Source organism: Acomys minous (genome assembly GCF_964271855.1).
Source record: "Acomys minous genome assembly, chromosome: 4".
In the NCBI taxonomy this organism is placed as follows: domain Eukaryota; kingdom Metazoa; phylum Chordata; class Mammalia; order Rodentia; family Muridae; genus Acomys; species Acomys minous.
Genome location: NC_140486.1, coordinates 84,526,801 through 84,551,664, shown reverse-complemented (window position 1 = coordinate 84,551,664; position 24,864 = coordinate 84,526,801). Strand labels below are relative to the sequence as shown.

Genomic DNA, 24,864 nt, shown 5'->3' with positions numbered 1-24,864 from the left:
TTTTAAGCCCCTCCCTATCTTGTGCTATTGTAATTGGCTTGGCAAACTGGAAGTTCCTACAGGATATGGTTATTATGTTAATGAATGAACGGGGCAGGGGGGGGAGGGGAGTCCTCCGTGTAATTATGCTGCTCCTAATTTCTATTTCTTCAGCTAAAGGTTTTTCTAGAAATGAGCTTTTCGAGCACATCGGTTACAGAAGTCCGGTTGGTCGTTGAAGTCTGTCATCTTCCATTTTGACACAGGCTGCAGTTTCACTGGGGCCTGTGGCTTGAACTCAGGATATGGTTGTACTACGACAAGTTTCTCTTATTTCTCAGACTTGCATCTTTTCAAAAATCCTTTCTGTTAGACCCAGGGAGGGAGGGTTGCTTCCCAAACAGCATTTACTCCCCGCATCTCACCTCAGAGTAGATGCCTAAGCAGAAGTGAGGCTCATTCCCTCCAAGGCTCCGCCCATTCCGCCAGGCCCCGCCCATTCCCTAGCAGACTCCGCCCATTCTCTCCCAGGCTCTTAAAGTTTGCAAGCCTTCACTGCTGCTGTAAAATTTGTCCACATTTTGGACAATAATTCCTTCTTCCTGCCTTTCTCTGATTATCTGAAGGACAAATACTATGCAGCAGGAATCACAAACGGATCACATGCCAGTCTGGGGTTATTGGAAGCCTTGGTTGTCAGCCTGTGGGAGCCAGTCCTGCTCAGGTGTCATTTGCTTTCGTTCTGATAGAGTAGTACCTCACAGCTTTGCTTGAGAAGCAAGTTTTATTTTGAGGAAGAGAGTTGGGTCCACATCGTGGAGTACTCGCCTATCTTTGTGTTGTAGATTGAGATTCAGCTGGGGTCGTGGCAGTTACCGCGCTCTTTATGTAACACCCGCCTTCCCTTCCCAGTGCCCCTTGCGCTCTTTATGTAACACCCGCCTTCCCTTCCCAGTGCCCCTTGCGCTCTTTATGTAACGCCCGCCTTCCCTTCCCAGTGCCCCTCCTCTCCTAGTCTAAAGTTCAGCTCTGGGAAGCTTATAGGAAGTGATAAAGATCAGTCGGAAACTTCCTTTAGAGCAATGTCACTGAAGATGTTTGGGGTCCTAGTCGAAGCACAACCAAACGGACGATCTTGAACATGTTTCCTGAGAGACGGCAAGCGATTTTTGGTAAGATGGGAGAGTCAGGCCTATGGTTTAACACCAGCATCCTGCCGAATCCCAGAACCGCCTTGGAAAGGAAGCTAGTTTAAATGAAATTACAGGGTAAAAGGTGAGGCCCTCAGAACCGGGCTCGTGAAAGAGGAGCAAAGACAGACAAGGGGCCTGTTATAAGGAAGGCGAGGAGGGAGGTGGGGTGAGGAGGCTCGGAAGAGGAAGGTTAGCCTGGGAATGATGCTGGAGAACTTAATTTAAGGGGATTTGCCTCCTACATTTAGCCTCTATGTTACTGCTTATTCTGTGAAATCTCTTTTGTACGAACCGTGGGTGGGTAGTCATTCTTAATTAAACAGGCCACATTTTGTTCATGGCTCAGTAAGGTAAGGGATGAGACACTGGCTACATGGTGAAATGCCTGGGCAAGCTTAGCTAGCAGCTGCTGTTGCCTTTCCTTTCTTACTGTGGGGTTCTGCACAAGCGCTCAGAGAGGTTGCACTTCCCCTGGGGGCATGGAAATGGGAGTCCTGTGAATCTCACCTGTGCTCCTAAGAGAGAGAAGAGTTCAGCTGATACCTGGCATGGGTACCCGCACCGTGTAAATCTTCCTGAAATAGGTAAGACCCGATTTAAGAAATAGTATACGGTAGTGGATCGTGGTCTGACTCTATGCTGGCTAGTTTTTTGTCAGCATGACACACTGGTGTCATTTAGGGAGACAGGACCTCAGCTGAGGGTTGCCTCCATCAGCTTGGACTTTTGAGCTTTCCTGTGGGTCATTTTCTTGATTGATGACTGATGTGGAAGGGCCCAGACTGTGTCAGGCGTCAGCCCTGGGCAGGTGGTCCTGAGTTTCCCGAAGCCATGAGGAGAAATCTAATAAGCAGCGGTCCTCTGTTGCCTCTGCCCCAAGCTTCTGCCATTTGGACTGTGGTCAGGGTGTATAAGCTGTGTAAACCTTAAAGTTGTTTTTCATTGTGGTTTTAACCCAGCAACAGAAATCTAAACAGAACACTTTCCCCTCCCCCTCTCCCCGCAAAAAAGAGATATGTTCATTTGGAACCTGTAAATGTGACCTAATTTGGTTAAAGCAGTGGTTCTCAACCTTCCTAATGTGAGTCTTTAATACAGTCCCTCATGTTGTGGTGACCCTAACCATAAAATCATTTTCATTGCTATTTCATAACTGTAATTTTGTTATTGGTATAAATTGTAATGTAAATATCTGTGTTTGCCAGTGGTGTTAGGTGACCCCCAGTGAAAGGGTCATTGGCCACCCCCCTTCCCACCAAACGACCCACAGGTTGAGAACCACCGGGATCTTCACAGAGATAATGAGTTAGAGAGCTTCAAACGAGGTCATCTTAGATGGAACACAATGGCACCTGTCCTTACAGGAAAATCCACACCCAGACAGGGTGGAGACAAAGGGGAAGGGAGAGAGACGAGAAAATACAAGTAGAAGCCAGGATATCTCTCTCACACACACACACATACATACACACATACACACACACACACGCACACACACACCCCACACATTCCACACACCCCACATACCACACCACACTCATCTCACACACACCACACACACACACACCACAACACCACACACACACACACACACATACATACCACACATACACACTACACACACATGACACCACACACACACACCACACCACACACACACACACCACACACACACCACAACACCACACACACACACACACACACATACATACCACACATACACACTACACACACATGACACCGCACACACACACACACCACACCACACACACATGACACCGCACACACACACATCACACACACACACCACACACACCACACATACCACACACACACCACACACACCACACACACACATACACCACACACACACACACACACCACAACACACCACACACACACACACCACACACATACACACACCACAACACACAACACACCACACACATACACACACCACACACACATACCACACACACACCACACACACACACACACCACAACACACCACAACACACCACACACATACACACACCACACACACACACACACACTACATACACACATGACACCACACACACACACACACACACACACACACACACACACACGCCAACCCCCCCTCCCCCCCCCACCCCCATGAGCCACAGTCACAGCAAGAGGAAACAAGGGTGAATTAACCCTTAGCGCTCCAGCTCCTCCATCTTCGGTCTTCACACATAGCCCTATGCAAGGGAGGCTTGAGGATCAGTAATTCGATTGTTAGGGACACAGGCTAGGTTAACATTCTGTATTGCTTCTTGGGCTTCTAGAGGATTGTTTTGTTCTGTTTTGTTCAATTTCGCTTATTTTTAGATCATAGCAAAGTTATGGATAGGAGAGACTGCTTGCAAAAAATGGCATTAGTCATGGTGACAGTGAACACCCCAAGAAATAAAGCAGAACAGCTGAGAGAGAAGCGGGGTGAAAGCCAGACCTCCACCAAGCCCCTCGTTAGAACCCGAGAGGGTTCCTTATCTGTCTCTTTGAACCGTCGCTCCCACCTTACTTTTTTTGTCAACAGTTTCTAATACTTACGTTTATTCAGGAATCATTCAGGAAACTGCTAATTTTATTTTTCCTTTGTGCTTGTTATTTCAGGTTAGATCTATAAAGGCAAATTATTAGGGCTGTAACCCTAATCCCACCAATTTTCTTAGGCCTCATGGTAAACAGTATTATGGTAAAATCCGATTTAAACAGTTCCTAAATAGTCAAGAGCCTCTATTAATCAAGAGCTGTTTTTTTTTTTTTTTCTTTCGGGGAGTGGGTGAATGTGGGAAAACAAACCAATTAGATTACATTCCAGGGAATTTCGAAGAAGTGACTTTCAGAATACAGATAACACACTCATACTCGGAGGCGCTGACAGGTAGGGAAAGGCCTCCGGAAATATTACCAACTTCATCTCATGAGAGGCGAGGACTTGGGGAGCCTTTGTGTGGAACTGCAGTGTCTGAAGTCTGGAGTCATCTGCAGCCTGGCTGGATCCACCCTGCAGGTCTCCTGAGTCCCGCATTGATTGGCTCAGCCAATGTAATGATGTGCAGCAATTTCCAAATTAGCACCTGTCAAATAAAATCCCCATTATTTTCCTTATACCCAGTAAAATGCAAAAAGAATACATCTTCTAGCAGGGAGAGAAAACCGTTTTCCACCCACTCTTGACCTCTGAAATCAGATCTTTTGTTCTTATTCACTATTTTTACTTTATATACATGTAGGATGTGTGGCACAGAGCTGCAGCTGGTCTTTGCTATTTTGTGGGTTCTCCTTTTTCCCATCTTTTAGTCCCTTGGTTCCACCCCTTCACATTATATAGAAAGAGGGCTGGAGGGGAGAGAAAGAGATCTCTGAGTCTAATTCCTTTCTTCTTTGCTTGTAGGTGGTCTTTGCTACTTTGTGGGTTCTCCTTTTTCCCACCTTTTATTCCCCCAGTTTCACCCCCTAATACTATATAGGAGAGAAACAAGGATATATGGGAGAGAGGAATTAGGAAAATCCCTGAATCTAATCTCTTTGTTTGTTTCTTCTTTGACCACGGCTGCTAACAAACCCCCACCGACCTCCCTAAAGAACCAAAGACCACTAACCCCACCCTAGCATTGACATACCATCTGAAAAGTTCCCAGAATTCCAAGCACCACACAATCCCAGAAACTGTCTGCAGGTGGCAAAACCATGCCTCTGCTAGAGCACTAGGCAAATCACAGTCAGCTGCTGCGGAGAGTCTGAAGCAGACCCTCAAAGCCCTCACACTTCACGTGAGTAAGTTTCTAAGAGCTTCTTCTATCCTAGACTAATATTGGAGGAAATGGGCGGTGGACACAGCATAGTTTGTCAGGCTTCTGTTTTCAGGGCCTGTTACTGTCCGAACATCCTGCCTCAGCCTTTTGCTGGGATTTTCACTGTCCTCATCCTACTGTCATCGCTCTGGGCCTCAGTTTCCTAATCTGTAAAGGTATTGATACTATGTACCCCACAAGCAGTGATTATCTCCACCAGAAGTGATGAAGTGAGATTTTTATTGTGTGTCCCTTAGGAGTGCTTTGCATTTATGACACAGCATGAGACAACACTGGCTCAAACAAGGCAGAAAGCATTTCTGGTATAGATTTTAAAGTGCGGGGCAGGCATCTGGGGCCGGCGTGACAGCTACAGTGGGACTCAGGTGTCTGTGGCTCCTATGCTGAACCTTTGTGTGAATAGCTCACTGTCCCACCAATACAGCCATCTCCACCCTCGCGGGTGGCCACATGTCCTGCAGCCCTCCAGTGCCTTGTACCACCTGGGATGTGTTTTAGAGCTTTCATGTAAAAAAAGGTAAGGTCTAAGAAGAACAAATTTGTTTTGATACTTAGATACAGACGGGCTGGTCAGTTAGGTCATCTGCTTGTTTTCCTCAAGGGTGACCTCGCTTTGTCCCTGAATGCCAACATCTCCAGTGATTCACACTTTACTCCATCTTGAGCTGGGTCACCTTGGGGATGCTGTGGGAAAGGCATACAGCTCAAACCGTGTTACCTTTGCCAACCACCTACACAAATCCTTGGCTTTGAGCCTCAACATGGCAAAAAGATAGTGGGTTCTTTATTGCTTATAAATAGACACAAATCAACAGTCTTGGAGGGATTTCTACCTAAATATATTTGAACCAAGTAAATTTATTTATTTATTTTTTTACTGGTAAAAGTTAATCAATCCTGTGTGATTTGGTGCCATGGACCACTGAGTGGAGAGGTGGTCATGTTGCTGAAGATGAGCTCAATGGCCAAGGGCCGCATGGTTACAGTGTGGCACATAGACTGCAGATGCTTTGAGGAGGTAGGCAATTCAGGGAGGGCTGTCTTCCGAGTGGAAACCAGAGGAAAGAACATCTCTCCAAAATGTCATTCTTCTCTTTGTTGATAAGCAGAATACAGGGTCTTTAAAAATGGATAGTGGAAAAGCAAGAACAAATAAATACACATACTTTATTTTGATGAGCCTGATACCCATGTACTGTTCAGATAATTTTTCTCATAAATGTTTTTAAAATCCCTACTTTGAAAAGTATGATGAAAAAAAAGAACTGAGGCAAAAATGAAAATTTAAGGAGTGGTTTTGTTTTTGTTTTTATTTGTTTGTTTGTTTGTTTAAGCAAACAGTGATTCCTGGGTTGGGCAGCTTCAAGCTAGAGGTTCTCTGAAGCCCCGCAGTGGTCCATCAGGACAAGGCTGCAGCATGAACACAGAAGCAAGCAAGGAAAATGCATCTCACTGCTCGCGGTCTTGAGTGTCCCTTTTTCGTCAAGTCTCCTGGAAAACCCCTAGCAGTAGTTGGTGGCTTCATTCTGATTGGCTAAGCTGGTTTCATTTTTCTTTAATATAGGTACATGCATGAAAAGGAGCCCAGGTGGCATTCCACATGCTTGTGCAAATCAAGCGAGTGTAGGTCATGCATAGGACTTGGCTAGCTCTGTCCATTCATGAGTCTGTCACGCCAGGTCTCCATGTTGACTCCTTTACCACAAAAACTGAGACACTGAAATATGATAAATGAAAAGCAAACGTTTCCCCTTTTGGAAGGTTCCTTTTTAAACTTTCTTTTCTTGGTTTTTTTTTTTCTTCCCTTTTTTGGAGGTGTTGCCTCCATAATTGTAAAGAAATGTGTATATTTTTATTTCTTCCTTTTCAGTTTTAATTATACCTATTTCTTTCTAGCTCTGAAAGATGAGAACTTTGGCCTTAGTCTTGGTATTCAGCTCAATATTTCCAGATAGGCTTGTATTTCAGTCTCTGGAAGTTAAAATATATAAGATCAAATGCTATTTCTGGCATGCCTGGACTTGTGTGTGATCAATAATTATGAGCTTGAGTGAGTTTCCTTAATATCAAATCAGCCAGATAGTGTACTATAAACAGGTTATGCCAGTAATATAACTGATGGTCTATATTATATAGACCATTTCTTTCAAATATAGGTAAGCATTTTACATATAACTTTTATTAAGGAAAAAAAACCCTTATATTCTGGAATTCTATCAAGGTATAACTGTTAAACTATCCAATTCAAGACCAAAATAGCATGTTGGGAAGAATATTTACTTATGGACTGATACCAATTCCTATGAACTCTTAAATGTATAATTAGAAAGGTGGATCTAGAGTCAAGGTCACTCTTAGGAGAAGCTATTTAGCGACAGAGCCTTCTGTCCTGTCTCTTTGACTCTGGGTGAGTCCTTGGCCATCCCATCTTCTCCTGCGACACACCTTAGGGCATGTCTCCAGGGAACCAGACGGGTCCGTTATGTCTTCTGCCTGATTGTTTTTCTCAAAGGGTGACTGCCTGTTGTTCTTGCAGGCCAGTGTCTCCATGTTTCACACTTTACCCCATGCTTTACAAGCAGTTTAAACATGTTCCCTATTACTTTCTCGTGCCTGGAAGTGACAGTATTGTTAACCTGTAATAGAAAGGTCAGTCTCCTAAGACAACTAGAGTAGATCTCATCATCAGGTAATGCCAAGATCTAGCCATTGAAGACTTACAAAGAGTGTAACGGAAAGGAGACAAGTGAGGGGCTTGGTGCACATTTATCCTCATTATACTGTAAAACGACATTTGCTTTAGGGAATGCTCTGGAGACTGTTACAGGTTGAATGGTATGTCCGCCAAAACCTCTCAACTCCCACCAGTAGGCTAATAGTGTTGACATAAGGCACTCGTGTAATTCAAATGCTGATTTCTGTATCCCCCATGTCTGATTGCAAGCCTTGTTCTGAGTATCTCCTGTCTCAGTGTTGTATAAACACTGCTCCCTATAGCCAATGGCTGAGCAAGGGAGAGAATAGGGCCAGCCTTCCTGGCAGCCAGGGGAAGAGGAGTTAGGTGAGGAAGTGGGGGATTCAGAGGTGCAGGAGAAATGAAAAAGATTCAGCTGGAGCAAAGAAAACTGAAAAGCAAGTAACATGGGGATTTTGGCAAAGATGGAGTCAGAACAACATAGAGGATTAAGAACAGACAAACTGCTTAAGATTGTGTTGTAAAGCTGTATAAACAAATATAAAAAAAAACCTGTCAATTATTTGTGTGAGATCCAAGCTAAGAAATAAGCTAAGAGAAACAAACACAGTTATATAAAAATAACCTTCAACACAAGAGGATGATCTTAATTGAAAGCAAACAAACAAGCCATGTATTTGCAGATATAATTAGTGGAGGCCATGTAGCCTGGGGTGGGGTGAGGGGCACTTAATCTAATATGACTCATATTAATATTAACCTAAGATGACCACTGTCCTTCTAGGATGACACTGAGACCACATACACACTAGGGCACGATTACAGAAGTAGAGATGGGAGAAATGGAACTCCAAACTGAAGGATGCCAAGATTGACAGTTACCACCAAAGCTAAGAAGACAAGGAGGAGTCTTAACCATGCCTGGTTCAAGGGGAGCCTGACCTGACATTGACTCCAGATGCCTCCCCTTCCAGACTGTGGGATGTCAGTCCACGCTGCAGGAAGTCGTCTAGACATGGGCAGAGACGACACAGTTTTAAAGTTACCAAGACAATTGCTATCAGTTCTTAACTATTTTCATTTTGTGAAACTGAAAGACAACAGTATATTCTAGGCATATGGTTTTCTCTAGACTATTACTAAACTGGATATTTTGCATGTAAAATATTAGTTATGTTATTAACAGTGCCAGCTGAGGAATGCCTAATATTTCACATGTTCAGTGGCAGCAGCAAAAAGTAGCTGACAGTTCTGAAAACTTACTTGTATCACTTTATTAAAACCTTGACTATTCAAAGATCTGGAAATTAGGCTATTTTTAATAAAGATAACATTTCAGATTTTTCCCTTTCCTGAGGTTTATTCTATAGTTATGATTTTTTTCTTTCAGTTTGGCTGAATATTGCTTTTTATTCCTGACAGTTGTTTTTTTTTTTTTTTTTTTTTTTTTTTTTTTACTAGAATGTGATGCCCCTGTATCTATGTTTTTGCCTTTCACTGTGATGGTTATGTGTGGGTTAACCATAGTTCACAAATATTAAGTGGAAAATTCCATAAACAGACAACCTCAGAGTTTTACATCGGATGCTATTTCAAGCAGCATAATTGAATCTTGTACCATTGTGTTCTGCTCCAGCGGGTCACACACCAAGTCTTCAGGCAGCATAGACACATTTTGTATACTACCTGTTTACTAGTCACTTAGTGGCACACATGAGTTGACTGTTCCTGTGATTCTTATTTTACTTAATAATGGCCCCAGAGCACATAGGCGACGACGCAAGGAGACACACGGATGATCTCTGTGAGTATGTGGCAGTGTTGCCGGTACATAGGAACAAACAGTGGAGCAGCGTTGAGTGGTGTTGACGGTTTCAGGCATCCACTGGCCTATACGCCTCATACCTCTATTGGAAGGTAATGGGATTCTTCCTGTCAGACCTACACCCTCAGTCTTTTAGTCTGTCTCTGGTTCTGAGTTGTGTGTGTGAGGGTGGGGTCGGGGGCATAGGCAAGCTCTCAAATGGTTGGGGGTATCGGTTAGGCCCATAGTCTCCTCATAAATGGAGTAGTGCTGGCTGCTCCTTTCAGAGTAACTCCTTCATCATGACTCTTTAGTTCCAGAACCTACAACCCTGGGCACAGACACCCACCCCTCCCCCACCCCTCCCCTCCCTCCTGAGCACAGATGACCGCTTCCTTGTGACTTGTTGATGGAGATGGCACCGTCCCTTTTAAGTTTCCAGAACTGGGTTTTTAATAGTATCTTTAAAAGCCATGGAAGAATCCTAATTTTATTTTTGTCATTTACTGCCATGACTACGACCAAAACAGACTCACAGGAGATGCTCAGTTCCAGTGTCCTGACACGGCAGTACCTAATAAAACCAAAGGCCAGCATGCGGAACTCCCACAACCCAGCATTCAAAGTCCACACCAGACCATTTAGACAACACTATTTTTTTTTTTTAAAAGTACCCTTCATTTTCAAATTGCTATTAATACGTGTTTTTCTAATCAAGAAGAAAGCCGAATTATACTGAGAATTCATTTCGTGCTGCCATTCTCCTCCCTGCCCCCTCACTCTCCATATAAGGCAAATCACCTTCTGTCATTACACATATGGGTGCCTATTCCCAACACTTAGCAGGGCCTCATCCTTCTGAAAAGAGTTGTAAATGACTTTCTTGCTTCTGATGTTAAAAACCCCAAGTGTGAATTCAGGTTGCCACCTGACCAGGCACTTTACATTCCTCCTTGTATTTTTAGTAATGTACCCATACCTCTCTCAGTCTGGCTGCATTTTGGCTCTCTGCAGTCAAAGCTGTCATCAGAAGGCTGCATCCTATTTAAACCTACTGTGGTTGTTTTAAAAAGCCCTCATTAATATCTGTTTTCTAGTGTGACATGTACTGTTAACATGTGTGTGGGGGGCCGGTGTTATTTTGATATGACTTCCAAAGCCATAAGCAACTCTTTTCCTGGGAAAATATCCCAGATTAAAAAAATCTCTGTGTGTTATTTCATCTCTTTGGTGTTCTGTAGAGCATGGTACCAAATCTCAGATGGAGCAAGGTGGTTGGCTGTAAAGCAAACACGAGGCTTTCCTGGGAAGAGTCTGTTCCTGGGAGGTTTCCTTACTGATAACTCAGGGGCATGCAATGATGTTTTTTTGTTTTTTTGTTTTGTTTTTGTTTTTGTTTTTTTTTTTGTACAGCTTTGACAATAACTTAACTTGCAGAGCAATCTTCAGGAGACTGGAGAGATGGCTTGTTGCTCCTGGACAGGACCCAGATTTGGTTCCTGGCACCCACATGGTGGCTCACAACCACCCACAGTCCCAGGTCCATGGGATCTGATGGCTCTTCTGGTAGCCACAGTAACCAGGCACACACATGGTGCATACATGCAAGAAAGATATTACACAGATAAAGTAAATAAATCTAGAAATGTTTTAAACAACTGAATTTATAAAAGACAAATCCATAAGGTGAGGCCATAAGTCCTGCTAAAGCACAGCTAACTATTAGAAGAATTGGAAACAAAACTAAGATCTTTCTCTTTTTTTTTTCTAGTACATTTTCTACGATGCCACTTTCTTTTAAAGAAACACATTATACAAAGTTAATTTGCAATGCTGTGTTCTGTAACAGGAGATCATGATTTCCAGGCTACATAGAAAGACTCTGTAGAAAGAAAGAAAAAGAGAAAACTATTAATAACAGTAAAACATCTTCTTACAAACCCCAGATCCAGGGCACTCACCTCTATCCCAAAATAATAAACAATAAAACCAGATAATGAACCATTAGAATCAAATACTAACAAGCAAAACTTAAGAAAAAAATCACAGCTTTTTAGGGAAAAAAATGCACTGTGGGCTCAGGGAAGAAGCTATGCAAGGCTTCTTTTTACAACTTAGCCAAGTCAACTGTCAATAAACTGTCCTCAAGTGACTAGGGAAAAGATAGAATACATTTTTTTTGTTGGAAATGAAGAAAATAGACTTTCAATAAAATAAAATCTGAGGTAGGGTTTTTGCTGACAGATTTGTTTCATAGATATAGTAAAATGGAATGAAAACTACCACACGAAATGAATATATGTATGTACAAACACACACACACACACACACACACACACACACACACACCAGTGTTTTTGTGTGTGTCAAAAAGAGAAAACCCAAAATGCCGATATCAAGAATGAGAAATTCACTCTGCAGATCCCAGAGACACTAGAAAGGCAGTAGGGGAATAATAATAAATTGATAAATCCAGTGATTTAGATAAGGAGGGAAAAATTCCTTGAAAATTCAGAATTATGAAAACTTAGAGGAAGAAGTAGAAAACATGAATAGTCCTATATATTAAAGACATTGAAGTCATAATGAAAAACATTGGAGTAATGAAACTAGCACTTTTGGTTAGAAATGAATTCTTTACCAACACAATTCTTTCCAAAACTATTGGAGAAGAGAGAACACGCCCAACTTTGTGACCTGTCATCCATTATGTGCCCAGCCATAGTCCATGTAAGATGGGAATGGGGAATGAAGCCTCGGTGTGACCAGAGGCCTTGAACAAGCTGGCTCTGGGAAGGTAGTCCCGACCCTCACACAGAGATCCCATCATCTGACCTGCAGCGTGACCATATGTTTCAAAACTGGTGGTTACATCCAGAGGCCATGTAGTAAGAAGCTGGGGATGGAGGGAGACCTAAGCTTGGCAGATGGGCTGCTGAGCAGGGGTGCCTAGCAGAGCAGTCTTGATCCTGGGTTTTCTCACTGAGTGACGGGGATACATTTCACCAGCGGAGTGGAAATCTTAATTCCCATTTTCTGCTCAGCAAAGATTGCTTATATTTTTTGTCTTGCCTGTGGGAAAAAGGAAAGACAATGAGGAGTGGTGTATAAGATTCCTGGTTCAAGGACTCCCACTCCCTTTGCTGTTGGTGTGGTAAAGTCTCTCTCTCTCTCTCTCTCTCTCTCTCTCTCTCTCTCTCTCTCTCTCTTCTCGCTGTCTCTCTCCCTTTCTTCCCTCCACCTCTCTGTGTGTGTCATTGGTCAGAAAAATGGATTGTGACTTCCTAATTTTTCATTTAGCATGTATTAGTTACATATGACAATGGATTTCACTATGATATTTTAATATATGCGTATAATGTCCTCTGTTCATATCCACTCTTCCTGCCCTCTCTTGATGCCTCCTTCTGACCCACTTCCTCCTCTCTGTCACTTCCCTGTCTACTTTCATGTCTTTATCTTTTTTCTTTCTTTCTGGTGATATTTTCCTTGTGAGCTTAAGTGACGTTGCCAAGGTCACACACTGATGTAAAGGACTCTCTCTTCTGCAGTACCCACGCACTGCCTGCAGCTCCTTGAGGAGGTGAGGGCCCTCGGAGCCCATTTCCACCTCTGTGATGAACTGTTGACAGGCCCAGTCCTGTGCAGCTCTTGTACATGTCATCAGAGCTCTTGTGATCTCTTGAGTGCAGTAGCCTAACCACACCCTGGTGTCTGCCTTTAAGAATTCCTGCTTACCCTTTCTTGCTTTTTATTTTTTATTTTTTCTCCTTTGGGACAGTTTCCTGGAGGTGCCAGTCTCTTCTCCGCATCTATCTGTCCCTGCTAAAGCTGTCTTCTCAACAGGTCTTCTTATGTCCCAGGTGCACTGTCACGTCCTTCCCCTTGTTCTACTCCCATTGAGCGCCTCTCTTTGTCAGCCGTTTCTCATGGAAAACTTCCCTTTCAAAAACTGTGCATGCACGCATGCCTTCTGCTTGTCTAATCTCTCCCATGCCGTCTTCTCCGCAGAGTGCTTGCTTGCTCCATAAAGCCTTGGGACCAGAGACGTCAAGAGATGTTTGTTAGGATTTCAGGACACACCTTTAAAGTTGTCCACATTGCTGCTATTCTTTATTTTATCCCATTATTATTTTAATGACTTCTTGGGGACGCTGATTATACAGCAATTATTCACTCCATTATAGAATTCTTTCGTGTCTGACCTTTTCGGGTTTGAGCAACAGAAATAGCACAGTTGTATCCGTTCAGATTCTGAAGGGAAACTGAGTCCTCTATGATCAGGTCTGAATGAAGACCAATTCAGGAAGGGGGAGGGGTGGACCCTGAGGACAGGGTGCTATGGACTTCTCCCCAAACCTGATGTCAACACGGGAGGAAGAAGGCACTTCATCGTTGTGATTCAGTCTCATGCCTTTTTAAGCATCATGTCTGTAATAGTCACTCTGTGATCAGGGTGCTTGAGGTAACAACTTGGAAGGCTCACTCGTTCCATGGTTGCTTAGCCTTGGGAACGTGCACAGCGTATCACTGTGGTGGGAGCTCATGGCCGTGGAGTTGCTTCAACTCAGGGCAGATGTGGAAGGGGTCAGGGGCCAGACATGACCTTCAAAGGCATGTGGGTTTTTTGTTTTTTGTTTTTTGTTTTTTGGGTTTTTTGTTTGTTTGTTTGTTTGTTTTTTGAATCTATAACTTCCCTAGACTCTACCTCCTAAACTTCTTAAAACAATATGTGAACCCCTATGGAGGGCAATCCTTTTTCAAGCCATAACATTACTGTTTATATGTTATATTTCAATTGTAAGTCCAAGCGCGTGGATTTTAATGCTTTTGTTTACAGCTACACCCATGGAACCTGGAATAAGGATTATAAAGAGTAGCAGGAGCTGCGCAGGAAGGAGAAGGTTTTCCGGGGTTTAGTCTTCCCATCCATGTGGTCAGGTCACAGCTCAAACTCTGCCTTGAGAGCTGGATGGGGATATTTTTATACCCAGAGATTATCAAAAGGATTTTTGCATTATTGTATTGCACGTCCACCAAGTTAACAGAATTTAGTGTACATTTTATTCTCATAAAACACTTTGGTGTTTGATAACCACATGAATTACTTAAATTACGGATCATTTTAGAACACAAGTAGAAGTTAATGTTTAAAATATACTTTAAAACAAATACATATTAAATATCATCTAAGATGAGTTGTACCCAGGGTCCAAATGTGTTATGATTTCCCAATGTTAGAATCGCTCAAATCCTTTGCCCTATGATTTTGAAGCTCTTCCCACTAGAAATAAAGGTTTGTTTGTTTGTTTGTTTGTTCCTGCCACACTGATGTAGGATGGGTCTTTTGACTTGTGTGGCCAATGGAGTGTGGATGGAAATTTTAGTGTGTGCATTCGGGGTCAATGCCCTAACTCTCTGCCACTCATTATGAAACACCAGTGTTCTGGGTAGCCACTGATCCAAAGGATAGAAAGATACACACCATAGGGCTGTATCAGGTCACAGCCCAGCTTCCTGGGCATGGGGTCCGGCCTACTGCTAGTCTGAACAAACCATCACCAGCTTGAAGACCTGTGAGCAAGAAATGAATGTTTTAAGTCAGTTTATTTAGGTTGGCGGGTTATTCTATAGTATCATTGAAGGAGTAGCTGATTCAAGCATTACCCAGGACAGAGGTAGGAACGGTTGCGTGTCGGGGGAAAGCATTAAAATGTCTATTCGATACATACTCATGCATGTCAAGTTGGGCACCTCAACAGTTAGCGCTAACAGAACATCTAATCACATCTTTACTTCAGATACGTACATCTTTTTGGAGGAAAACAAAAAGTAAAAACCAGGACTTTGGAGAAAAAAAAAATCAAAACACAACAACAAAAACCACAATGTGCCTTGAATGTAAGTGGAAAAGCCACTACAAACAGGCCACAACAGGAATACAGGGCGGGGGTGAGCGGCGGGAAGTGGGGGGCATGCATAACCTCCTATGCCATTCAGCTTGGGGCTTCAGGCTGAGTTTTCCTGGGACTCCTTGGCAGCTGGGATAACTTTCATCCTTGGGGACAGCTTTAAAGATTTGATTCTATGTGTGTGTGTGTGTGTGTGTGTGTGTGTGTGTGTGTGTGTGTGTGTGTGTATGCGTGAGTGCAGGTACTCATGAAGGCCAGAACAGCACAAGTTCAATCCTCTGGGTCTGAAGTTTCTGGTGGTTGTGAGCTTCCTGACTTGAGCACTGGGAACCGAACTCTGGTCCTCTGTAAAAGCACTCCGATCCATTGAGCTATGTCTTGAGCCCCCAGCTTTAAGTCTCTTCTCTCAGACTTCCTTCTAAGTATAGCCCTGGAGAGGTGGCTATCGAAATTGGCTCCAAACACCTATGGCTGATCTTTCTGTCTCTGCTACAGGTCACGCTATAAGGAGGTGGGGGAGTGGGGTGCAGTAAGTCGCCAAAAGTGAGATGGCACCACCCAAGATTCTCTGTGTGTTCCAAACCACCTTCAAAATACCTAAGTCAAGCTGGTTAATGTAATGAAAAGTTGATTCAGAAGAATCCTGTCTAGTAATTTACAAGCTTCCAGTCTTGCCCCTGGTAGTCTCCTAAGTTGATCTGTTTAGTGACAATAGATTATACTTGGAGGTATTTGCAAATGTCCAAGGATTGGGGCTCTGAGTGTGTCTGTCCTGTCACCCCATTTTGAGACCGTGGATGAGGCTGCCTCATTTTACTGAGCTTCAGTGAGTTGTGCTACTTGCTTTAGATAAATATGACCCGCCATCTCAGTTGAAGTAGGATTATGCTTTTTTTTCTTAAATGTGCATTGGTGTTTTGCCTACATGTATGTCTGTGTGAGAGTGTCCAATCTTGGAGTTACAGACAGTTATGAGCTGCCATATGGGTGCTGGGAATTGAACCCGTGTCCTTTGGAAGAGCAGTCAGTACTCTTAACCCTTGAGCCATCTCTCCAGCCTAGACTTATGCTTTTATTAGCTATTGTTTTTATTTTTATTATTATCTGTGAAGGCATTTTCAAAAATCACTCTAGATTTTTTTTTTTTTTTAAATTTGGATCACTACTTTGCCTCATATTTTCTCAAGGGTGAAAGTTGTCATTTAATGGGCTTGCCTCAGAGTTAAAGATGCTCAAACAGTGTGACAAACACAAGTTACAGAGTGAAAAAATAAATGTTTCCTTGCACTGTTGTGCTGTTTCCAGGTAGGTTGGCTAGTCTGATGCTAATATCCTCACGAACTTGGATTTTTTTTTTGGTTTTGTTTTGTTTTGTTTTTTTACTTTATTAATTTATTCTTGTTACATCTCAATGGTTATTCCATTCCTTGTATCCTCCCATTCTTCCCTCCCTCCCATTTTCCCCTTATTCCCCTCCCCTATGACTGTTCCTGAGGGGGATTACCTCCCCCTGTATATGTTCATAGGGTATCAAGTCTCTTCTTGGTAACCTGCTGTCCTTCCTCTGAGTGCCACCAGGTCTCCCCCTCCAGGGGACATGGTCAAAGGTGAGGCACCAGAGTATGTGAGAAAGTAATATCCCACTCTCCACTCTACTGTGGAGAGTGTTCTGTCCATTGTCTAGATCTGGGTAGGGGTTTAAGGTTTACCGCCTGTATTGTCCTTGGCTGGTGCCTTAGTTTGAGCGGGACCCCTGGGCCCAAATCTGCCTATCATAATGTTCTACTTGTAGGCTTCTAGGATCCTCTGGATCCTTCTACTTTGCCATTCTCCCTGGATTTTTATTTTTAATGAGGAGCTTGGCAGGCATTAATTCAGATACAAATGTGCTTTCTAAAGGGCCTTTTCTTCCATACGTCATCACTGCTAGATCAACACACATAAGTCAAAGCCACTTCACCACACTCCACACAAAGAAAGGATATTCCATTTTTTTGTTGTTGTTGTTTACAGTTTTTCACTTTAAATTGACAGCTTCTTATCCGGTGTCTACAGCAGACAACAGACTCCCCAACCTTCAACACCCCAGATTTCTATCAAAGACAGCAGTCTCCCACGTTTCCTTAAACAATCTAATGGAGCTACAACAAGCAAAGGCTTCGTTCCAACCATAAAAACAGAGCCTACAGCTACCGAGGCTGGTTTCTTCGAGCCAAGAGTTGCCATCTTGTTTACAAGAGAAAAAGCCATCCTCTGTACTGTATACATGAGCTGTGCAGAGCTGTTTGTTTGGTTCTCAACAAAGACAATACAAAAATAAATTAGGCCTCGATTTGGTTGAGGTAAGCACTCTCTCGAGCCACAGCTGTATAACTAACTGGTCTGTAATTGCACGGCCTCTACGGAGGGACGGTTTATTCTCTTGCTTGCCACACAATAGGCCACGCAAGGGGGAAGCACTCCAAGTTTCAAGGGCTGCAGTGTTTGGGTGCCTGCCAGGACAGATCTGTTTAGCAAACAGGCTGGAGGGTGCTTATTAGTAGGTTGTGGCTTGCAGACCATGAAGCCCTGGGGCCAGATGCACTGATCAAATGGTGGATCTCGGTGACAGCAAGCCATTGGCTGAAAGGAGGAAGAACAGCGCCACATCTGCTTCTCACAGGCCTTAATTACGCCACTGCGAATGCCTTCTTCTCTAACTCTTTCTGTTGGTCCAGAAGACAGGCTATTAAAGATTAACATAGGAACTAGTTTTCAAATTAAAACGTAGGCTCTTCTGATGAGTTACAGAGGTATTATTCATCCTACAGGAACAAGGCTCGGTTAGCCTGGGAGAGTGGAATCAGATTTCTAGTGGAACAGAATACATCTTCTTTTCCCCAATTGCATTTATTTATTTTTTTTAAATTACTAGTCTCCTCTGCCCCCTGCTTAGATTTTTGTTTCTATTGAATGACTCAAGGTGGCTTGAGGCTTTAAATTAGTGCCTGGTTCAGTATCATTGAGGCCTTAAAAGAATGAAGCCAGTCTGACCTGTGGTACATTATTTAAGAAAAATCTGGTAGTTTCATCTTTGGCTCTCACAGAGTCTCCTCCATGTGTTTGTGTAGGTCTTTAGGGAGAAGCAGCAGAGAAGGGAGTTTCGCAGTGTCGCGGTGCCTCAGGGGTATTGACTCAGGAATTCAGATTTATGCTTCCGTCCCGTCTCTGGTACCGGGATGAGCAAGAAGGTCTGTGTCTCTTGGTCTCCCATTGGTTGGTTAATGATTTTTCTCTGCCAAAGTTAAGAGACGATTATGCATCAAATGTGAGTCTTGAGGTCTTAACCTGTGCACAGGGCAGAGGAAGGGAGACAGGAGCACACGGAGGCCAACATTTGCTGAGGTCCTGGTGAGTGAGCCCAAAGATCACTCTCCTCCCGAAAATCGCATCCACTGGTGATGACGCAATGACAGCACACCGTGAAAAACCTTTCTTGACGTTACTGACATTTTAGTACAGATTTTGAGACATTCTGGTAAACGTAGTGAATGGAAGACAAATTTATTTGTGGTGTTAATGGAATGCTTGAGCCAACTTTACACTGTAATATTGCCACAAGTGAAGTGACTTTTAGCTATTTAGAACAACGTCTTAGTTCGGAAAACCATAATCCTAAAAAGCGTGACTTCTACAACTTTGAAATTATTTGGTATTGATAACATTGGCCATGTTTCTTACCAAAACTTTTCACTCCAACCAAATACACAATAGCAAATTTCCAGGTCCTTTGGTTGGACCTCAACATAATTTTGCTCATTGCAGCAAAACCGTTCTTTGTAAGGTTACCCCATGGCCAGTCTGTGTTTTAGGTGGGTCTTTATTGTTTTAGTAAGCTTATCTGAGGGGAACAAGCAACTTTGAAAGTGCTTAATTTTGTGCAGCTGGAGCTTGTAAACCTCCCTGCATGAGAGTTTCTTCAGAACCAGGAAGCTGGGCTACAGCTGCTGAGCGCACACACGGGACGGCCACAGCCCAAATGTCTGACCCTTCACCTCAATCCAGCACCTGTCTTTGAGCCTCTACCACTTTCGTATGTTGTGTTTGGGAGAAGGTTAAGTAGGACCAGGCTTCGTTTCCCTGGGAACGAGAGGCGAGCTGGAAGGCAGCTTCTGTGGCGCACAGTGGCGAGAGGCTCACGCACGCCCGGATTTATGGGAAGACAAATCAGATGAGCTTGAAACTGTTTGTCGTTTTCATTATTACTACAAAACATGCTTGATGCGTGCACTGGAAACTCTAAAGTGAATATATTTCGAATGCTCAGATGTAGCTACTGCTCGTGTTTTGCTGTTTGCCCATTCTGATCACTTTTCTGTACATGCGTGACGCATGCAAACGTGTTTGTACACTGAAGCCACATCGCTGAGTTATAACCTTCTCTGACCTGAACACCTAGACTCGGGGAACTAGGACAGCCTCCTCCCTTCATTGAGATAAACTCTGACTGACCCCACTTTATCCAAATCAGTGCACAGCTTCTTGATGCAAAGGGCTTTGTGTGGGGTAGTTGAGAAGACAGGAAGAAGAGTGAGAAAATGTTAATTTATTTTTTAAAAGAGTGTGGACCTGGAAAGCCTATAGGTGATTGCTCTCAATGGTCCTGATGAAGCAAACTAACGGTTTTAAAGTCTGCTATCTGCAAATTTTGGTATTTAACATAATCTCCCAGCTGGTTTTGTCAATGAAGAACCAAGTCTTGAATGAGTGAACCCTGAACTCGCCTCAGGTGAGTAGAACTCTTGTGTGGTATTTCTCACCTCCCTCCCTTGCGATTCCACCTTGATCTCCCCCATCTTTAGCAGCCTGGAGCCTGGAGCCTGGAGCCTGGAGGTTGGAGCCTGGAGTCTAAGCCTGGAGCCTGGGGCCTGGAGCCTAGAGCCTGAACCTGGAGCCTGAGCCTGGAGCCTGGAGCCTGAGCTTGAGCCTGGAGCCTGGAGCCTGAGCTTGAGCCTGGATCCTGGATCCTAGAGCCTGAGCCTTGAACCTGGATCCTAAGCCTGGAACCTGGAGCCTGGAGCCTGAGCCTAGAGTCTGAGCCTGAAGCCTGGAACCTGGAGCCTGAGCCTTGAACCTGGAGCCTGGAGCCTGAGCCTGAGCCTCCATCCTGGATCCTGAGTCTGGAGCCTAGAGCCTGGAGCCTGGAGTCCGGAGCTTGAGCCTAGAGTCTGGAGCCTGAGCCTGGATCCTGGATCCTGGATCCTGAGCCTGGATCCTGAGTCTGGATCCTGGATCCTGGATCCTGGTGCCTGGAGCCTGGAACCTGGAGCCTGGAGCCTGGAGCCTAGAGCCTGGAGCCTGGAGCCTGGAGCCAGTAATTTAACATCAGGCCTCCTTTTTAATTTTTTTTTTTGTTTTTTCAAGACAAGGTTTCTCTGCATAGCTTTGGTTGACCTGGACTCTCTTTGCAGACCAGGCTGGCCTTGAACTCACAGAGATCCACCAGCCTCTGCCTCCCCAGTGCGGGGATTACTGGCGTGTGCCACAGGCCTTCTTTTTAAGTTGAAAGCAGTGATGACTTTTAAGATGCACAGGTCTCACTAAGTAAGAAGGAAGTTCTGGATACTTAGGGTATTATATTTAAAGGAAAGGCACAGGAACGAAATTGTTTGTTCTACATACAAACACTGGTCCCTGTTGCACCAGGCACTGTGCTCTAGGTGGGAAATAGAACAACTGTAAAGAAAAGGTGTCTGTTTCCCAGCCAGATTTTTCTTTTCTTTCTTTTTTTTTTTTATTAATTTATTCTTGTTACATCTCAATGGTTATCCCATCCCTTGTATCCTCCCATTCTTCCCTCCCTCCCATTTTCCCCTTATTCCCCTCCCCTATGACTGTTCCTGAGGGGGATTACCTCCCCCTGTATATGCTCATAGGGTATCAAGTCTCTTCTCGGTAACCTGCTGTCCTTCCTCTGAGTGCCACCAGGTCTCCCCCTCCAGGGGACATGGTCAAATGTGAGGCACCAAAGTATGTGAGAAAGTCATATCCCACTCTCCACTCAAGTGTGGAGACTGTTCTGACCATTGGCTAGATCTGGGTAGGGGTTTAAAGTTTACCGCCTGTATTGTCCTTCCAGCCAGATTTTTCACTCAGGCAAGAAAAGCAGTCCATTACTGTGCAGAGCTGCTGTGCTTTGAGGACCAGGAAGTCTAATAGAAAACATTAGCCAGAAGACTGGGCAAACGTTGAAAAGAAGGAAAGAGAGAGAGAGAGAGAGAGAGAGAGAGAGAGAGAGAGAGAGAAAGAGAGAGAGAGTGCTCTAGACTTGAAGGGCCTGGAGAGAGGAACAGAAAGGAGTAAGTGGCCGAGCAGAAGTCATGGTGACTCCGAGTTTTCAAACAGGGACACTCATGAGTGGTCACATGCTTAGGGCAGGGGGCTCCTTCTGCAGAACTGCAGTGGCCAGCCACAGATATCTCCCCTCCCGCCCCCCCCCCCCCCCCCCCCCCCGCTCAAGGCACGGTCCTAGCAACAGCACAGTGTGCGGAGAGCTTCATGCCTATGGTGCTGTGTAAGCATCTTCCGTAAGTGTGGCTGAGATAATAACAGCTAGTATGTGGAGGATGCTTGCTATGCCGCACATTTTCTCACAGAATCTCCAAAGAAGACGCATGGGACCAGCCTTAGGGATCGTAAGGCCTGTGAGCAGCTGTCAAGATTCAAATGCAGATTTAAAACCTACAAGTTGTAGGAGATAACCTTCAGGTAGTCTCCTTGCTCGTACCTTCCAGAGAAGTTCAAAGAAATCTATTTATCAGCTGAGAGCTCTGTAAGCTATGGGCTGATTCTGTCATCACAACTAGAAAAACTCCTTCTATAGATCAAGAGATAACCAGACGATCTTTCCTGCTCTAACATCCTGACTCTAAGACCGCCAAGGCTCTGCCACTAAGGCAATCACTTCTTCATCGAGGTTGGAACTGATTAACAAGATGCCCCTTGGGGACCTGGAGAAAGTAAAGCCATTTTGAAAATTTGGCAACTTTGGGAGATGGGGGGGGGGGCAGGGAGGAGTTCATGAGTGTTTCTCTGGGTAACATCATCAAGCCACTGAGGCAACTGGGCTCTCACAGGCAGGATCGGGACACTGCACTGAGGCAGCTCAGCTTCTTTGCAGGTAGAGTTGGCTCATCAGTGTGCTGGGATACTGACACTCCAGGCTTGTGGATAGCCAGGGGGGCCAGAAGGTCCAGGGATGCCATCTCTGCCCGGAGGCAGCTTTGTCCACATCACCATGGGGACTGTACAAATAGTGTTACTATTGGAGTGACCTGATACAAGTCATGTTGGGAAGTCCTAGGTAGCGCTGTGGTTTCTGACCCTGGGCTGGGGTCAGCATTGCTTGGACAGCTACTGAGAAAGAAGTAACCCTATGTTCCCTCATGCTCACAGAATCAAGTTATTGGCTCGTGGGGCCAGGGAATGTATTCGAAGGCTGTGTGTGTGTGTGTGTGTGTGTGTGTGTGTGTGTGTGTTATTCTAATGCCCTTGGGTTGAAGGTCAAGGTCTGAAAGCCTCTGGCTTACAAGTGAGGGCTATGTGTTCCAGCTTGTGTATCTGCTTGTATTGTCTGTGAGGTAAACTTTAACCCTGCTTTCTCTGTAAAATGTAGATAAAATACCAGTGTAATTACTAAAGAGGACGGACCCACATGGAAAGAACTAAAAAAACAACTTAGTTCTTACTGGTTTGTTTTGTTTGTTTTACTATGAGACCGTCTCTCTATGTAGCTCTGGCCATCCTGGAACTTGCTATGTAGACCAGGCTGGCTTTGAACTCACAGAGGTCCATCTGCTTCTGCCTCCTGAATGCTGGATAAAAGGAAGTACGCTCCAGGCCTGGCTGTTGTTAGCAGCGGTAGCATAGTTTCTGTTTGCTGATACTTGAGCTCGTGTGCGCATCTACAGCCATTCCGTGACTATGTTTATTACTCAGGGCTAAGGGTTCGGAACAGCTCGTCCTGGGTCCTGTGTATTTAGCAGGTTAGGTCCTGCCCTGGCCACATTTGCACTCCTGTAGGGACCCAGTTCCTCATTCATGGCCTGAGCAATTTGGCTGGGGCTAATTTTGGTGTGGAAGGAACAGTGCTTGCCAATGGTGTTTTCCAGAGGCAAGAGGAGTGGTCAGAGTGTTTTCGTCTTCTGCTACAGATAAATCCACACTGCACACTGCAAGTATAAGTCCTGGCAACATTTGGTTTTACATTACATTCTATCTTGACCCGGGCTTCCCGGTGAATTAATAAGCCCCTTTGCTAGACAAGTAGACATTTCCCCCCTCAGTCAAAATTAAGAACAGTGCCATCTTCTAGAAGGTTTTAGAGAAAGAAAGAGGAAACCCAACTACGGCAAATGATTAAAAGGCAGCACCACTTTTAAAGATAAAAGTTTATAATTAGCATGGAAGTTCTAGAATTTAAAATGGAAAGTTTGTGAAGCTATAGGGAAGCAGGATAAACCCCAACGACAAAATAACAGGTTTCAGATGTTAAAAATACCCACCAGTTAACCCAAAGCGAACCAATTATAACACGTTGCCTCTAATGCATGGCTCGGCAACCTGGAGGTAAGTCCCCAACTTACAGGAAATGTCAGCTCCTTAATACTAATTAGCAAACTTTTGTCTCCAAAATTAGAATTCCAAGTTGCTCTTCTGTTCCAGCGAGCTTCCTGAATTCAGTACTGTCTTTGCACTTAACAGGGGAATGAGCACGTATGTGGCTCGTCGCGGTCAGGTGAGCGGTGGGTGAGACGCCCATCTAGCACTGGTGTAATTGTTACTCAGGCAGACACGTTTTTCACGGCCACCGGGGATCTACTGGAATAACAGGACTCTCTCCCTCTTTTAACCTAGAGTTAGATGTAGTTGGTTGTTATTTTGGTTCTACTATATCAAAAACATATCGCGGAGTCTGACAGGTAATCCGTTGTTCCTGTTGGGGAGCTGTCAGTCACTTCAGAACATAGTCTCTAATCACTTGGCACAAATGTGACACGTGGCGGGCAGCTTGTCAAATGTCATTTGAAGTGTGTAAGTGAACTTGGGGAAGAACGACGTGTAATCCCAGGCAACAGTGAAGGAATTCTTGTATCTGAAGTATAAAGTGCCCTTTGAGGTTCAGGAGCCTGGGTGATGAAGTTCTTCAGAGTGCACTGCCAACTCCTTTGACACCCCAGAATTAACTTAAAAAATGTCATCAGCTGGGCTCTAAAGGCCACTGCTCTCCAGGAAACAATCTAAGCTGTGTAGCATCGTGAGCGCCGTTTTATTCTTACTGCATGGCAAAGAAGAATAAATTTGGCTATCGGAGGGTTCCTTTTGGAAAACCAGTTGGTTTTTACCATCCACGTCGCATCTCTTGTTGACCCTCAGGATGAACAGTGGAGATGATGGC

The 24,864-nt window shown here is 44.3% G+C and overlaps 1 long non-coding RNA gene across 1 annotated transcript; it reads left to right on the top strand.

Annotated features, from left to right (window-relative positions):
* The first annotated feature begins 932 nt into the window (after positions 1-932).
* On the top strand, positions 933-9,055 carry LOC311596136. The gene is made up of 2 exons (XR_014778725.1): positions 933-1,151; positions 8,497-9,055. It is a non-coding gene; the product is annotated as an uncharacterized lncRNA (long non-coding RNA).
* Positions 9,056-24,864: the final 15,809 nt, after the last annotated feature.